This window comes from Anneissia japonica, unplaced genomic scaffold, assembly GCF_011630105.1.
Source record: "Anneissia japonica isolate Jap-2015-1 unplaced genomic scaffold, ASM1163010v1 scaffold4522_len9123_cov105, whole genome shotgun sequence".
NCBI classification, from domain to species: domain Eukaryota; kingdom Metazoa; phylum Echinodermata; class Crinoidea; order Comatulida; family Comatulidae; genus Anneissia; species Anneissia japonica.
The window spans coordinates 1-6591 of NW_022704526.1; the positions used below are offsets into that span (position 1 = coordinate 1).

Below are 6591 nucleotides of genomic sequence, written 5' to 3' on the forward strand. Positions count from 1 at the left end.
CAAATCCCTTAGTGTCTTTTTAACAAATCTACCCTCTGCATCCTTAGTTACAGTACAAGAGCAGCCTGAACCAACCAGGGTATCATCGCAAATTTACCTTCGTGTCTTAATCTTACCTTCTCCCTTACTAGCTCTTTTCTCTCTTTCCTGACTTTTGTGGACACGTCATCCGACACTGTGATAAACTTTCCTTTGTATTTTTTCTGTTTCAATATCTTCGGGGCATTTTTTAAAATTCTTTCTCTATCCACATAACTAAAAATTTAATGATAACTGACCTAGGGTTTGACCCTTGTTTTCCCATCCTATGGGCACGCTCTATGTCAACACTCATGTTGAAGCCATTTTTTAAAGTCTTTCATGAAAGTTCTACAGCTTGCCCCTTCTGCTTTCTCTGGAATCCCCCAAACTAAGTTTAAGAACCTCTACACCAGACTGTAGTTCCCAGACTTTTAAATGTACCTCCCTATCAATCAGATATCCACCTTATTCAATGTAGCCTCCATTATTACTAGGTGGAAGACAGTCGATCAAGAATAAGCAAGATATGTTCAAATAAGTAGAATAAATTCGTCATAAATAAAATTTCAGTTTTTTTAAAATTAGATATCAATATGATGACGTCACAATGTCCGATCAGCCAAAATGATCTATAAAATCATATCTATAATTCATGTGCTTTCAGAATATGTAATAAAAATTAGGGGTTACCTTTCATCCTAAGGAGCTATACCGGTAACTGTTTAAAAGTAGTTATAATTTTAAGTATACGTAATTGTTGACGCACGTGTACGCGCACGTTAATTCGCGCGAACGGAAAATTAAGGTACCTGACATTCAACCTTGACCTGAAGATTATGCTCACTTAATATGATTCAGAAATGTCGAATGGTTAAGATGATATGGGTTCATCAACGTTTTGAGGAAAGAAAGATGTGGGGGGTCAGAAAAAAAAACACATTTTTTTTACCATGATGACGTCATCAAAATGTAAAAAGAAATCAAATATATGAAAGAAGAATTGTCTCAGCTATAACATACTCAAAGTTGGAAGATGATCGATCAAGGATAAGCGAGATAAGTTCAAATGCGTATTTTCAAAAATGTGGTCATAGCTATAATTCACTTTCTTTGAATTCAGATGCCAATATGATGACGTCACAATGTCCGATCAGCCAATATGATCTATAAAATCGTATCTACAACTCATGTGCTTTTAGAGTATGTAATAGAAATTGGGGGTCACCTTTCATCCTAAGGAGCTATAACTGATTAAAAATATTCATGGTTTTATGCATATATAAATGTTGACGTACGCGCATGTAAAGTCGCGCGAACGAAAATTAATGTACCTGACATTCAACATTGACCTGAAGATTATGCTTACTTAATATGATTCAGAAATGACGAATGGTTAAGATGATATGGGCTCATCAAAGTTTTGAGGAAAGAAAGATGTGGGTGTCAGAAAAAACAATTTTTTTGACCATGATGATGTCATCAAAATGTAAAAAGAAGTCAAATATATGAAAGAGAACAAGAGGTGATCCGCTCAAGAAGCGGATCACCAATTATCACCATGTGTCTGTCACTTCTCCTATGCAAACTCCTTGAAGGACTGGATACTGTTGTGCAGTCTAAATCTTTCAAACTTTCAGTTTGGTTTTCGTTTTCAACGATCTACATCTGATTCTTTTAATTATATTTTTCATCTGCTATTTAAATACAGTGACGCTAAACTTTGTACTCGATACTTTCCCTTGTTTGTTTGTTTATTAGATTTTTTCCACACATGCATATACATAACAATCAATAAATCTAATTAATCATTATACAAAATTACAAAATTAGGCAAAACAGTATAAGGTATATGCAAACAATATTACAAGATAATATAATAAAACCAAACGTTCCACTGAATCTCAGATAAGATAGCATAATAAACATTCCAAGCATCAAAACGCACGCCACCACCCAGGGACCCAGCATCCCAACACCAATCAATTCCTGATGACGATACAAGCGGCGCCGAAACACCGAATCCCCACACTATCGTGCCCACCCCGGCACCTGGAGTATGCATTACACCATCTGATGTGATAATACATGATAATATAAAGGATTAGAGTATAAGAGTGCAACATATTAAGAAAACATGTTTAAAATTTAATGTAAAATATTGCCTAATGATTAGGCTATAAGTTGATTAACTAAAGAAAATGCTTAAATTACATTAATTACGTTAGATGATGATGCAAGTGTGCATGGAGTTTAATATAAGTTCGCAGAACTTAAGTAAAAAACCCCAATTAAAATATAATTAACTGTGACATATGGTCAGAGTGACTTTAATAATATTATTATTATTAAAATCATTATCATTATTAATATTATTAATAACTATAACAATAATTATAGGTGTAATTTTCCCCTACCTGACATAAAAATGTACTGAATATTCAGTATGTGTGAAAACAACTGCGAAAAAAAAAATCGCAATTTGGCATCAATTTTGTGGTAAAATCTAAATCTAATACCTTGTTTAACTTGCTAGAAGTTATTATTCTTCTTAACTTGATTGAATTAGGATACAATTTATTAAACGTGTTAACAAGAAGGACAAAATAGATCATAGGAAAAGTAAATTTGTAAAGGTAAAATAACCCTGTTCCTTGGTGATACGCCTTGTTCGTTCTCCTCAAGTAGTCATATTAAAATGATATGTTACAATTTCCAACCAAGTTCTATATATAGACTTGCATTGTACTTTATTGATTTTTACAATTAAATAACAACTGCTGTAGAAACACGAGGAAAGCCATGCAACAGAATTATAATTATTGATATTATTTATAGGTCTGATATTATTTTTTTAGTATAACTATTCTTATTATTTATTTTTATTTTATTTCAGATTGGCAACACCCAATATGTTTTTCGATGAACTTAGCACCTTACAAAAACTGACAAAAGTCACAACAAAGGGAGCCCCCAACTATTTTAACCTACCATCTTGAATAAATCACAATTGTGTAAATTTTCAATTCAATTGAATTCTACCCTCGGATAGAACTATTTATTTATTTAGGGCCATATTTGTCTCCTGGGCCAAGTTGATTTTGTTCCGAGTTGATTTGGGGCAGTGTTGGTTTTGGGGCGAAGTGTCGTCTGGGCCGAGTTAGTTTTGGTCCGTGTTGGTTTGGGCCGAATTGGTTTGGGCCGTTGGATTTGGGCCGAAGTGATCAGCATTCAAAAGTACAGTCCAAGAGTATAGACAATTTTTTGAACATGAGTGTTGTTTGGGGGAGGAGAGGGTGGGGAGGTTAACGACCTTGCCTGTCAGGTATCAGGGGTCCATGGGGCTTTATTGCTCTAATATTTTCAGACGTAACTGCTTTTTGATGCCTTTGTAGTCTCAACTCATTTTCAGGGCAAAATCTGTAGTTCTCTTGATCCATTTCAAGAAGGAATCAATCAAAATGGACCCATGTTGATCTAATATTTTCAGACGTAACTGATTTCTGATGCCTTTGTAGTCTCAACTCATTTTCAGGGCAAAATTTGTTGTTCTCTTGATCCATTTCAAGAAGGAATCAATCAAAATGGACCCATGTTGATTTCATCTAAATTTTAATTTGCAGAACGTAGTTAATTAGTTAACTTTATAATATGTCCTATCATTAATGCATCAAATACATTATAATAAATAACGTATTAAGTTTGTATTGCTTAATTGTAAAATTGCAGATACTGAAGCAAAGGCTGCTATTTGGCCGATTCCCCCTATATGTTAAAAAGAAGATAATCAAGTTTTCATGTACAAGGTAATTTATGATTGAAAAATGATTAATGCTGTAATTGAAAAATGTTCAATTCCCTGAACATTTCACATCCAAATCCCTGTGCCAAAATATAAATGGTCCAGAGCAAAATTTTTTTCTCATTACCATCCACTTCCTTAGCCCCATCACAAGCACCTTGTGTTTATGTTTGCCTTTTAAACGGGCTTCGGGAAAAAAAGAAATTTTGATATGTTGTAGAACTGATTTTTCTAAGACAGAAAAAAGTAGTTTGACCTAAAACTGGGGAACGGTGAAAGAAATACAGATTTTTGAATATTTTACTGGGGAAAAAAGGGCATAACCGCCTTTTTTACACCTTTTTCCCCCCAGTTTTTAAAATCAGTTCTACAACACATCAACAACTTTTTTTCCCTCCGGAGTCTAAGTTTAAAAGCGGTGTTTTTAAAATCAGTTCTACAACACATAAACAACTTTTTTTTCCTCCGGAGTCTAAGTTTAAAAGCGGTTGTCACTTTAAAAGACTGATGTATTCACTAATTGGCAATCCATGGCCCTTGTGCCTAAATAAATAACAAAAATACTAATTTTAACTACCATACCTCATGGTTAAGACATGCTGCGTCCCCTGATCCCACAACCGATAGACTTGTTGATATATCCTGGCAGTTTGTGCAATTATTTGTTTCTAAATGTTCTTTTCCACACCTTAAATTCTTAGGTCATTGTTAGCATGTCACAAAAATATTACTGGTGCACTGTCATAAATAGCCCCTCGGCCACCACAGGTTCGAAATTGTTGGTGTGCTGCCATCAGTAGCCCATTCACCCACCACTGATCCCAGAAGTGATTGAGGCACACAAACTGTTTAGTGCACTACCATAGGGAGCCCATTCAGTCACTACTTGTCCCAAAAGTTGAGCCACACTATGTGTAATTATACTCATAGGATATCAAATGATAGCAGTCTCTGATATTTTCATGACATAAATATTAATTTGCATTTTATTCGTACTATGTTTAGTTGCAAATTTAAAAATGCATTTATAGTATTATAGCTGTGTCATTTTTTTTTTTAAACTAGGGTGATAGTGACAACAGCAAACTGGCTGATGTGTATCTGGAAAAAGATGCAGGGACACCACTGCTGCCAGAAAAGTTCACCTTGTCGAAGGAGCAAATATATGTACGGTGCGTGATATGGTCACAGCATGCCGTGTACCTATGCTCATACTATATTTTCCATTTACACTATGTAGCTATTGTTCAGGGAACACTTGAATTTTCTCAAGTGGCTTTCTTGAAAAGAGTGTTCTTTTACTCTAATTTCAAAACACCTAATGCATAGACTGATGGTGAAAGCTTTTGTAAAATAATTTGAGTCAGTCAATAAAGTATACTATCTGTATTTTCTATCTGTATGTACTACAGGCTGACTAACATGGTATTTCTACAATCTTGTACAGCATGTCTACTGTTAATTAATTTTCAGATTTTAATTTTATTTTATAAGTGTATGATCCAAAGCATAGGTGTATGTGCAATATAAAAGCTGGGTACAAATTATTCATTATTGGTTCTTTTTGTATAAGACAGCTATACATTTGTGTAGAGGTGTGGCATTTAACAGTACACCTAATACATCCGACTATTGTCCAATTTGGAGGTCCATTACAGTCCGGGGTTGTAATTTGTACACGTCAAATTTACTGATCCTGGTCCTCATTCGATCACCTTTAATTAGAGAACAGCAATAATTGAAACATTTTGAATAAAACAAGGCAATATCATTAATAGGAAACAGCGGTTCATTGTTAAGTGTAGTTGAATGAACATTAAAGTAAAATTTAAATGTCAAACTACTGTATAGCAATAATTATGTATATATACTGTATATGTATGTATATGTATGTATGGTCAGGGTGACTTTAATAATAGTATTATTATTAAAATCATTATCATCATTATTAATATTATTAATAACTATAACAATAATTATAGGTGTAATTTTCCCCTACCTGAATACTCTGTGTGCATGTGTCTGTATGTGTGAAAACAACGCTGAAAATAATCGCAAGTTGTTCTCGGGAACAACTTGCGATTTTTTTCTATTCCATCACGACAGTAACAATTACTATCAACATCGTAGTACCCGCTGCTTACTTGGACTCGAATTCAACCCTGACCATCAGGCGTAATCTCGGTGGTCTACTGAGAGGTATGATGCCAGGCTAAAGATCTGGAGATTGTGCGTTCGAATTCCACCCGAGTACAAATTGCGAATTTTTTTTTGCAATTTTCACACGTACTGAATATTCAGTACATTTTCCTACGTATATATATCTCCTACTCAGGTAGGGCAAAATTACACCTATACTTGATTCTCCTGACACAACTCCAGTTATTGTCTATTCCATCTAAGTAAGCAAAGAAAGCAGAATAAACGGGATATAAAAGTGTTTTGGAAAATTACTAATAGGTTTCTTGATATCCGGTGTGCTTTTGATTCTGTTCCTCATGAATTGTTTTTATTTAAGTTGTCTAATAATTATTTTCGTATTCGCCACACTCTTGTTTCTTGGATTGGCAATTGTCTCTATGATAGACCTCAATGCACTTCATTTAATGGAATCATTTCAAGCAAATTTCCTATCAAAAGTAGTGTCATTCAAGGCACTAAACTTGGATCTATTCTTTTTATTTTTTATGTTTTATCAATGACATTGCCAGCAACTTTGGTTGCCCATTTTCACTTTATGCCGATGAAATCGTTATGTTATGTTCTAAGGA

At 34.2% G+C, this 6591-nt stretch overlaps 1 long non-coding RNA gene across 1 annotated transcript; it reads left to right on the forward strand.

The window, feature by feature from the left end:
• The first annotated feature begins 3553 nt into the window (after positions 1-3553).
• On the forward strand, positions 3554-5660 carry LOC117104755. Its single transcript, XR_004444814.1, has 2 exons — positions 3554-3824; positions 4886-5660. It is a non-coding gene; the product is annotated as an uncharacterized LOC117104755 (long non-coding RNA).
• Positions 5661-6591: the final 931 nt, after the last annotated feature.